Genomic DNA, 12273 nt, shown 5'->3' on the forward strand with positions numbered 1-12273 from the left:
AGAGGGATTTGCATCTCCCCCCTGCACTGTGGGACCTCAAGGTGCACAGGATGATATAGGAGGAAGCCAGCATGGGGAAATTCAGCAGGCAGATCACACCACTGTTGGCCACCACCAACAGTGTATGTGATGGTGCAGGTGAGTTTCAGCAAAAGGTACAAGTCACAGACAAAAGTGATTGATCATATTGGGCCCCCAGAAGGGCCACTGAAAGATGAGGAGGAGATGGACTGATGAATGTAAGAACACTCCCAACCAAGATACCCCCACCAAAAGGGCACAGAGGTGCCTAGTCATGATGGCGGTGTAGTGCAGGGGCCTACCGATGGCCATATAGTGATCATAGGGCATCACTATGAGCAAGATGATCTCAGTTCCTCCCAATAAATGGAAAAGAAAGAACTGAACCAGACAGCCTTCAAAGGATATGGCTCTTTCCTCATACAAGTAGTCACCATGAGTAATAGCAAGTGTCAATAATGGACAAACATGCCAAGAAAAAGTACATAGGGGAACCAAAGGTGGGGCCAAAGATAATGATGGTCATGATGAGTAGATTTTCCCCAACAGTCACCAGGTAGACTATCAAAAAGAGCACAAATAAAACTCTTTGGACTTTGGGGTTTAAGAGAGGATCAGCATAAAAAATTCTGTAATGTTTCATGGACATTAATCCTGAGCTACAACAAGGACTTGGATGAAAAGAGATTTACCTAGAGGCCCAAGAAAACTTTGTTACAATCTGAAAAGTCTCAATTTTCTGCATTTCCTTCCAGATCTTTGTCAACAAATCCATATTGCTCTGATAACCATACTCATAGTATAGGGTGTTGCATTCTGACACTCTTTTTACTTAAAATTATATTGTAAGCATTTCCCATATTTCTTGTAGATTTTACAGGCATTCTTTTTTATGTCTGCATCATGAACCATAGGCTAGTAATAATTTTGTAATTTAATAATGTAATATGAACTATTGGTAAATATTTACATTGCTTCCAAAATTTTGCCATCTCAAAAACAAATCTGCTTCTTCCTTGGGATACTTTACTCTAAATGTGGATATTAGAACACAGGTATAAATACCTTAATACATAGGCCAAATCATTTCTAAAATAGTAGTGTTATGTTCAGACAACATAGAAGCTAAGTGTGCATTTATGTATAAAGAGAAGGAGATAGACAGCCCTGAAAGAAAGAGAGAACATCCCCAACTGCCAGAAACTAAGAAATGAAAAGCCAGGTACACGGTAGGACCTGAAGATGTTTTAAAGCAAGTGTACCAATGACATCAACTTAAACACATCCATCATACATTATATAATCATACATAACTATTTCAACAGTGTGTTGAAGAGTCACTTTGTCTGTAATGTGGCCTGAATGACATATCACAATTTTGGCTAAATGGGTGAAAAATGTACTTCATCTTCAAGAAGGCTGATGTGCTGGTCTGGAGGATATCTAGTCAGTTTTACATACATCCTAAACCAGCACATAGTACATCCAAACAGAGGCACATAGTCAACCTTTCAATTCTTTCCAGAAATGTGACTTTTATAAATATCTGGACTTCTAATTCCCTAAAGTTAATTTGCTCTTCAGGTTAAAGGGGAAACATCAAGTGTTAGAAAAAGAAAAAGATGCCCACGTATAATGAGGAACCAAGAGGTTTCTTGAGTTTTCCAGAACTTAAGACTTGGGTGTGAGGGACAGGAGGCTGAAATTCCAAGCCAGCCACTTCCTCTACCACCATGGATTCTGCCCACGCCAGGTGCCTCTCAAGTAACCAAAAAGAGGTGTTTGTCCTGCAAGCAACATGGACTGAGGCGGCCAAGAATGGAGTCTCTCCCCAGGGTTAATGAAGTGAGAGTTGGAAGATAATTTAACGTAATGTCATAAATTTGCCTCATTTCATTCCTCTTTTAAGACGTTTCAAGATGATTGGGGAAAATTGATGTTTGTGGACTATAATTAACACAAATCCTGAATCCCAATGCAAGGACCCACTAATAATACAAATAATTTATTGTGTTTCTGGTGAGTAAATTTTTATAAAAATGAAAAAGACACATGATTGTAGTTGCCAGGGTGTAGCCTGTGGCTTGGCAGTGGCAGGGGAAGAGGGAGATGGAGGGGAGGCAGGGAGGAAGAGAAGAGAGAAGGAGAGAATGACAGGGAGGAGGGCAAGGTTGGGAAGCAGGGAAGGAGTGGAGGAGGGGAGGCAGGAAGGAGAGGGAGGCAGGGCCAAGCCTAGGGACTGGGTCCTGTCCTGGGTCCTGGGTCTGTTGCTGCTTGGGGCACTGAAACTCCCTACCCTTCACTTGCTCTGCCCTCCCTCCCCTCACAGCACTATCCTTGTGCTGCTCTCCTGGCCTCCCTCAGTCCCCTCATCACCCTCCCCTTGTGGCCTCCCTTCCTCACTCTCCCACTGTCTCTCTCACTACCCTCATGCTGCCCTGCCTCCCCTCACAGGCACCTGCACAGCCTCCCCTTTCCTGCCCATGCCCTCCCTCTTCTCCTGGCCATCTGCCCACCTTCTGTCCCTACACTCGCTAGCCCTCTGTCCCCACACTGACCACTGATGGCACTTGCATGAGGACACGGCAGACACTCAATGTGAGCTGCCAGACTGGAGGGGATTTGAAGCCTTTCCAGGGACTTAAGTATTGGGGATCACAGATGCAAAGATGTGAGATGTGGCAGATTCTTCACCAAATAAAATGGTGAGGAGTGCTGAGCTTCCTGAAAACAAGGACAATGACAGAACAAGTCAAGTAAGACCAAAACCTGCCAATTTAGGGAGCTAGAGAAAGGGGTGGTGGGACCAGTTACTCTCCATAAGAAAATTCACATAGCCACATTGCTGTTCATGATTCACATTCTCCTAGTTCAAGAAGAGATCCAACCAAAACTCCAGCTGCACTTGATTCTGCAGATGACTGGTCTGAACATATTAGCTCTTCAGGGAAAAAGTGCTACACTTGATGAACAGAAGTTCCACAACAGGAAAAAACAAAAGAGTGGCTTGGAAGAGAACAGAGACAATAGAAGCAAGTGAGCTGGCAGTTTATAGCTTCCCAAAATATAGGGATTATAGAAGAGAGGTGATGCAAGCAACAGCTAGCGGTGGGTCTGCAGTGGAAAATCTAAATCAGGAGACAAGTCAGTGTCATATTCTTGCACAACTCCTTCCATGCTTTCTGCTTCTCGACTGAATCCTGCATCTGTACCTCTAACATCTGCTCCTGCAGTCTCTATTTTAACAATGCCTTCCTTACTTGAGGACCCATATCTTCTTACACAGTTGCTTCCTCCTTTGCAAGCCAGGCTGAAGTGTAATAATTATGGATATATCCAAAATAAATGAAGTTCTTGCAGCAGCTGTGACACAAACCTCACTGCAGTCTATAATCCATAAATTTCTGACCATTGGACCCTCTGCTCTCAGCATAAATATTCTGATTCCACAAACTGCTCAACTTTCCACACAGCCCAGCCATCTCAACAAGCTCCAATGCTTTAACATCTGATGTGTCATCCCCAAGATCTTATGTATCTCCAAGAGTAAGCACATCTCAGACTAACACAGCCCTTATCAGACCTTTGATTAGCACTTGTCCCATTTCATCACAGCCAAAAGTTAGTGCTCCAGTAGATAAGCAAGGATCAATTTCACAATCAGCTTCTAAGCAGCCTATAACTGCTGACAAGAAGCAAAATTCAGGAACCTTCTCTCCTCACAGTTTTCAATGTTCAAACAGAGAACTCTATCACTGAGTCTATATCACACTTCTAGTAGCAACACATCAAATGCAACAGTCATGTCATAGGACTTATCTATCTGCCTGAACTGCATGGTCATTAGCACCTATGTTAGCAGCACACTTCAGTGAAAATATCATGAAATATTTTCAAGGATGGTTCACAGATTATGCAGAGAAGTAGGTATAATGATTGTGAGAAGAACTACATAACATGGGAAGCATTTATATGTCAGAGATTTGTAAAGTTTAAAAATTTTGAATCTTTAGTTCAGGTATGTGAAATTCAAGCAACTTTGGGAAAACAAAGGATACTATTTTTGAGACAACAGCTTAAGGAACTTGAAAAACTAAAAAAGTCAGAATTCCTTCTTGGTGAGATAATCTGAATAATTGCACATGGTCTTGAGAACAGGAACCATAAATCTATTGCCCAATCTTAACATATTTGAGTTGTATTTAAGTAACTTTGGACTGTAAAGTTGGGCAAAGGGAATGACAAGGGGATGGGGTCTCTAAGAGTCAATTTAGGGGAAAGCTGCAAGATTGATGGGTAAAATCATTGAAAAGTAGATTCCCTGTAGATATATACTTCACATTGTAAGTATGTTTTGTAGAGTGAGCCCATATATAACAGAATTTAGACATCCAAAACTAGTCAATGCTGAAATGACTAAATACCTAGGCTTTTACATGTAAATGTGTCTACATGTCTAAAAAAATAGCTTTAGAAAAATGGGAATTTATTTTATCATTCATAAATCTTGACTTTTTCAAAAATTCAGTGCAAATCCAGGCAATCCATGTTCTAAGGATATGAATTTGAGCCATATGTGCTGTGTACACGAAATAACCCTTTCCACACTTGCTCTCATCAGGAGCTGTGCTTCTCCATTTATTTTGCAGATAAATGTGTTTCATTTCCTGAGTGTTCCATTTCCCTCTGAAATCCTCAATCTGATTTTATCAATTTTTTAAGGCTCCTTTTTTTTTCTCCTTTCTTTAAGCAGTGTTGCCCTGACATTTTTCTGCAACCTATTACTCCTGTGTCAAGTAGCTTAAAATGGCAGTGATTGAGCATGACCATCTGTTTTAATTATAAAAGTCCATTTGCACCCATGTAAAAATGGACTGAAAGCACTGCTGGGCATGGATGTGAAAGCACATCAATTGCTCAAGTATAAGGAAGAAGCCCAATGACATGGTAGTGGGAAAGGAAAGAAGAAACAAAGCTACTCAGATGTGAATTGTATCTTTTATAAAAAAACATATTTAAAAAAGTTACATACTCTGGGAACTGGTCTATAGCTGATTGTTGAAGTGTGCTTTGAAAATTATTGCTTTTCCTTATTTTCTTTGCGTGTATATATACGTGCACTATTTTACAACTAAAATATCGTTTTAAAAAACTATAGGCTGTTATAGTAATATTAGATAAAATAAATTCCTGAAATAAAAAATAAAAAATGTGAAAATATTTAATAACATAGTGCACCACTATAGCAAATTTGATATTTATAATAACTTTTTACTTGATATTTTGAGAACACAGTTCTGATAGTTAATCAAATAGAAGTGAAGATACTGTTTAATATTTAGAATTCAAGTAACTCTGATATCTGTATTTATAGTATGTTTTTCTTTCTTTGTTTTAATTTTAACTTGGTTTATGAAACATACTGTACAAGCAGGCCTTACAGTGATTAGATATATCTTTAATATGTCTATGGATCAGCTAACTAAGATATCCATTTTAGGTGGTTAAGATTTCCACATGTTAATTGCAAAAATATTTGTATCTTTCCATTTTCCTGAAATAAGGAAAATATTTAGTAACATAGGTCATTACTATAGCAATGCTGATATTTGTAAGAACTTTCTACTTGATATTTTGAGAACATTCACAGTTTTGGCAGCTGATCAAATGGTATCTAAGTTAGTTTTTCATGCTTAGAATTTAAGAACTTTGGTACCAGAATATGTAAAATTTTTCATTGTTGCCTTAATTTTAAATTGCTTTATGAAACTTACTGCACAAACATAGGCTTTACAATGATTATATGGATACTTCATTTAAATATGCTTATGGTTGAGCTAAGATGCCCATTTTGGGGGGTTTTAAGTGTATTGTTTGTTTTCTTAAATAAAATATGTAAAGAAACCTACAAAAAAAGCAAAAACAAGTTGCATAATAGACAATTCTCCCCAAACATTACATCTCTTGTTTTGTAACAATACCAATAGCAGTCAATTCTCTTTTTTTCAGATTGAAAATAACTTTGAGTTTTTTGTAATAAAAATGATACATGTATGAAGAACCCCCCAAAAAAACAAAGAATAATGATACATGGATGTATTAATTTCAGTTTATTTAAAATAACCAGTTATAGGACAATAATTCCTCTAAATATTTTTGCATTTGCTTTTTGAGGGTCACCCTTCCACCTCTTAATTGCACTTCTAAATGCACATGGATTCATCTCCTTAAAAACTGAACATTTCATCTCACCCTGTCTCAATCTGTTCCACCTTCTATGTTTGCCCTTAGTGAATGTCTCCACCATTCACCAGAAACATGGGTGTCATACTTGACTCTTCCCTGTACTACTCTATTTCATTAATTCCAAAATTAGTCACCACATTTTATCCTATAGTGTTATTTAGTATCATCCATCTCGCCATTCATTCATTTATTCATTCCAAAAACAATGAGTACCTCCCATCACCCAGTCATAATTCTCAGCAGCAAATTGCTCGACAGGATCATAACTGGTCTCTGCCTGCCTCATGTCTCCCCCAGACACTTGCTTCATTGTCCTCATTGCAGCAAAGTGATATTTATGAAAGTAAATCATTCAATCTTGGTATTACTAGGTTCAAAATCCTGTAGAAACTGCTGCTCATATTCAAGATAAGATCTTAGCATTTCTGCCTCATTACAAGTCCCCACAACCTACTGACCTACCCACTTATACTTACTCTCCCAATCCTGACACTATGAAATACTTTAGCCACCCAAAACTACCCTCAATTCCGATATTGGGCCACACTCACCCATTCTCATTGTCATCCTTCTACTACCCCTTCTTGCACATCTTCTCCCCATTCTTCTACTGGCTTACTCTTACACATCCCTCAAAACAGAAAACTCCTTCACCTGCCCTAGCCTGGATTATGCAACCCCCACTCTATGCCAAAAGCACCCATGTTTTGTTGCCACTGGAATACTTTGCATGCTGTGCTGTGTTTGGTCTCTCTCCACCCTCCCACTCTACACCAGAAGTACCTTGAAAGCAGGAATTCTGCATGTTTGAAACATATGTCCCCAGACCTAGAGGAGTGCCCAAAGAGTATTTCTCGGATGACTAAGAACTGAAACCAAAAGTATAGGAAACTTACAGTAATGAGATCCAAGGAGGCTGACAGCCTCTTTGCAGAATTGTTATTGCACCCTAACAGGGCAGATGGACAGAAGCACCAGAGTCCTCGCAGGTCTGGGGCCCATCCCCTGCATCACCTGACCCTCCTCTTTCTCTGATTGCTCATATGGTAAATGCTGGATACAGTTCCCTGGAAGAGTAAAGTTGCAGTGAGAAAATCTATGGATTCATAGTCTCTTTTTGACCTGGAAATCTCAGATCCTAAGTGTGGGTTCAAAACCCAAATAGTGGCTCTCAACAATTTAAGGATTGCAAGGAACTCCTTAAACCATCCCTTCATGTTTTCTCTGCTAAAAAAGCCATGAAGGAAAGTGATCATGATAACCTTGTCCAAATTCCTTGGGTTTTAAAATGTCAACATTTTAACTGAGGGAGTGGCCTGCCCCATGTCATAGCAGGTAGGTTATGAAGATCAAATGCTAATCAATGTGCACCCCTCCCTACCCCTCATTGTCCCCTCTCACAACCCAGAAGTTTCAGCCCATGGAGAAATAAAGAGGAGCAGAAAGGAAGGGAAATTTGCTAGGTCTGGTTTTGACCAAGGCTGTGCATCAGCAGATCCTACAAAGACAAGAGAGGAAACAATAATTACAAAGATAACCCACAGTGATGAGAGAGCATTTAGAATATATTTAAAAATGAAGAAAGGAAAAAAATATTCTCAATTTTGCCATCCAAGAAAACCACTACTAATGCATTGCAGTATGTTTCTTTTTCTATATATAAATTTTTGTTCACTTCTTATTTATAATTTTGAAATATTCCACATATTTAGTGTGTTATGATAAATAATATAATTTTAAGCTTTTCCCAATATGATTATATATTCTTTAAAAACATTATTTTTTCTGAATGTGAAGTTCTTTTTAAATGCATTTTTACTGAGATATATCATATATTCACATACCATGTAATCATCCAAATTGCATAATCAGGGTTCACAATATCATCATATGGCTGTGGATTTGTCATCTTCATTGATTTTTGAACACTTTCATTTTTTAAGCTAGAACACTATTCTGTCAAGGAATCATATCTATTAATGAGCCATTGTTTCTAAAATCATGAAGAACCTCATTATGTATCAAGGCATTTCTGGGTCCCTTGGATAATTTCTCAGTTGTATAGATATCACAAATGAATATGGATATTGTAAAGTCTTTTGATATCTATTGACAATTTACATTGCCATAGCCAAAAGTTAATATGTTACTTCTTTCATTGCTTTTTGATTTGTTTTGTTTTTGTTTTGTTACACATTTCATCTCATTCTTGTTTTAATTCACATTTGTTTGAACATTACTAATACTGAACAACTTCCTATGTTTTCTGATCACTGTATTCTCTTTTGCAAATGCTAATATTTCTTCCATAAATGCTAACAGGCATTATTATGAACTGAGAGGTAACAGTGCATGATCAGTGTTTCTCCATCTGGTCCTGCCCCATAGATGCCAAGCCTGCCTGCTGGGATTTCTCACCAATGCAGCTCTCAGAACTGGCAGAGATAATTTTAAACCCATCTAATTTTTCTATTTGAATGTATAAGTCAAGAAATGATTATGCACAACTTTATTTCATTATTACAGTGAGTCTGAAAAGTAAGTTTAACTCCCCGTATAGGTGATAAAATTAAGTATCTGGGGAATCTGTTCTCATACCTACTGTCCCAAAGCTAGTAGAGATGAGACCAGGGTCTAACCACTTCCAGATGTGACATGAAATAATGTACTCTCCTCATGCCACTCTATTAGACAAACTGCCTGAGAATTCCAGAACTCTCTTCCCTAGACTGTAGATGGGCAGCTGTTAGTCTCTGATTGAGAGGGCACAAATTCAGGTTCCAGTCTCACAAAGTGACTGTGAGACTCTCCAGGGCTGGTGCAGGAGGAAAGGTGGGGCCAGTGAGTGGTTTCAGCTTCATGTGACCGGGCCAAGCAGGCTACTGGGCTCTCTCTTGATGCTTGGAGCCATCCCCTCCTTTCACAGCCATACCCTCCTCTTTCTCCCAGGTGTGAGCCCCAACCTCACGTGAACTCATTAATTGGTGTGACCTTGAGCAGATTTTAACCTCTTAGAGCCTAGTTTTCCTCTTTGATGTTATTATCTAAAGGAACAAAATCTTTTTCCACTTTTCCTCCACAGAAATGACACTCAGGGGAGGGAACAACCTCCCAGGTGGAGATTGCTATACCCTGGCCCTAGCCACCAACCCATGGATCTTGGCTTCTATGCTTCCAAAGGTATATCTCAAGGAAGCAGGGATCTAAATATGCTGCCCATATCTTGGGCAGTGGGCTGAGAATCCATGAAGGGATGTGGTATTCAGACCACAACTGAAACAAGTGAAGTCTGTGTCTGCCACAGCTCCCCATAGATTCAAAGATGCACCCACTATAACTCTGCCCTAAATGTCCTTCCCCAATAGTTAAAAAGAAGATGTTCACAGGTACAGCCTCAGCAATGAGACAATTCATTTTCTGTGTCCATGTTTCTTTGAGACCTATCAGTGCCAAGCACAGAGAAGAAGGTGAGAGGTTAGGACCTTTGCATCTAGGCTCCAAGCAGACACACTACCGTCTCCTGATATTATGCACTATCTTGGGGGTGTGGGGAATCCACCGACTCCAGAAAACTGCAACTTCTTGTGCTATTTGGGATTTCAAAGGAATATCACTGGAACCAGGAAGACCTCATGTATTCTACCAAGGTTTAATATTGAAGATTGTTCTGCATTGGTTGTAGAATTTTCAGACTTTCAGAGGAAAAAATCTCATTAAAAGGATAGTAAAAAGAGAGGATGGCCTGCAAATAAGAACCATAAGGGGTGGGAGATAGAAGAAACTAAAAGGAAAACAAGACATAGAGATAGAAAATTTTATAGAGAGCAAAAATAAACATGCATCCTTAATTCATGCCAAACACTGTTATACCCTTTACATGCATTATTTTATTCAGTCTCCACAAATATATTTAAAAGATGAGTGTCAACTTTACAGTGAAGTAGTTGCAACAAATAGAGGAAAAGTACACTGCTCAAGCTTAAATCTCTTGGTCAGTAAATTGTCCAGTCTGGGTTTAAACTGAAGCAGTCTGAATGCCCATTGGGAGTTTGAAAAATAGTGACCCTGTGGTATAAAATGGTCAGTTGTGGACAACTGGAAATAAGACAATTTCCACCACAAGGGAAGGATGCTCATTTTGGGTAAACAGAATATGTAAGGACCAAAATATCATTAAATAAGATTAGTTATAGATGAGTCCTTTAGGTTCCAGGCCTAGAGTTAAAACCAAAACCAAACAGAAAACTCTGTCATTTTAACAGAGATCAGTGGCTCAATGAATTTTTGTATTTTAAAAAAGAAAGAAAATATTGTAGCATCAACCCAGTAAACGAACATTTGAGTGTTGTTCTAAAATTCCTGAAAGTAGCCTTCACAATCCTGATCAATTTCTGATCAGCTTTCATAAAGGGAGAGTCTCATACCCTAAGTAGGTAAGTAAACGACATTTCCTAGAATAGCTTCATATCAGATTAAAAACAGAGTGGAGGCAAAGAGGTTTCAGAATGTCTCAGACCCTCCATTTATTTACTCATTCATTCATTCCACAAGTGTTGCATGATGTGTTGGGCCACTTACTGCAAAACAAAATCATATCAGCTTGGACCTTATTTTCACCAGCACATGATATTCAGTGCCATGATGGAAATATGACCAGGGAATTGAGTGAGCATGAAGAGGAATCATAACACAACCTGGAGGCAAAGTGAGAAACCTCCCTAAACATACTCACAATGCTGGACTCTGGTCCCTGGGCAAGGTGAGAGGAAAGGGCATTGTCTTTCCCAAGTCAAGTATACAGTAGGGGTCTTCTGATCCAGCACCCTAGAGGGGGCCCAAAGAAGGATGATCACAGAGCCATCTATTATCATAAGAGTGATACTCACTTTAAGCCTTTTCCCTGTTTCTAGAACACAGTCCCTTTCTGCCTGAACCTCATCTGGCCAGGCACAGTCTGCCTCAGGCTGCCGAGAGTCATCCAGGCTATGAAAGGGAAAAAGTTGAATGTAGCATACAGAATAATGCTCAATCTCAGAAGTGTTCATGCCCTAATCCCTGAAACCTGTATGTTAGGTTACATGGCAAAGGAGCATCAGAGTTGCAGATGGAATTAGGATTGCTAATCAAGTGACTCATAAAAGGGATATTACCCAGCATTGTCACAATGGGCCCAATGAAATCCAGAGGGCTCTGAGAAATGGAAACTGAAGCAGATGAAAATGTAGAGGAAAAGATATGACTGTGGAAGCATAGCCAGAGATGAACATGAAAGAAGGGGACAAGATGAGTATGGAAAGTGTCCAGAGGCTGAAAAAGGTAGAGGATTGTCTGCTGTGTCTACAGAAAGAGACACATCCCTGCTGGCACCTTGATTTTAGCTAATGTAATTCAGAGCTGAAAGAACTTAAGTAATAAATTTGTGTTATTTTAAATCATCATTGGCATACTGTGCTATGACAGCAATAAAATGTCTAATACACTGAAAAACTGAAGAACTGAATTACCAATTGTGAAATTTCTATGGCTTAGAGAAGAGTTATTAATAAGACAAGAAGACATTTGGCATTCTTTGAGCACAACCTGATGACCTTCTCCTGTCTCACCCTGCCCAGCCCTGCTCACCTTCACCTGGGTTCCCGTCCACTGCCACCCTTGGCCCAGCCCCTCTGGCCTCTCCCACTCACGTCTTTATGCTCCCCTACATCCTCCAAACCCACCCCAGCCCTCCTCCTGGGCCCCCTTCATCACAAAAAGTTATTGATTAGGGTTCATACATTTTAAACATTCAGATAATGGCTATTGTTTCCAGTCCCAACCACAATCCTGAGAGTCATAAAACAAACAAACAAAAAGAGTCAAAAGACCTTATTTTACAGAATACCATAAAATCTCAGAAGAGGATACTATGGAATGACCAGGTACACCTAGTGATCCTCATAGATAAGGGTGCCTGAAAATATATTTTAAATTATAAAGAAACTGATTCATCATAGGAAAAATCCTGAA

General features: G+C 39.3%; 1 pseudogene; it reads left to right on the forward strand.

The window, feature by feature from the left end:
- Positions 1-2690: 2690 nt before the first annotated feature.
- Positions 2691-4153, forward strand: LOC143669602 (WW domain-containing adapter protein with coiled-coil pseudogene; annotated as a pseudogene).
- The last annotated feature ends 8120 nt before the right edge of the window (positions 4154-12273 follow it).

The sequence above is a fragment of the Tamandua tetradactyla genome, chromosome 26, assembly GCF_023851605.1.
Source record: "Tamandua tetradactyla isolate mTamTet1 chromosome 26, mTamTet1.pri, whole genome shotgun sequence".
Lineage (NCBI taxonomy): Eukaryota > Metazoa > Chordata > Mammalia > Pilosa > Myrmecophagidae > Tamandua > Tamandua tetradactyla.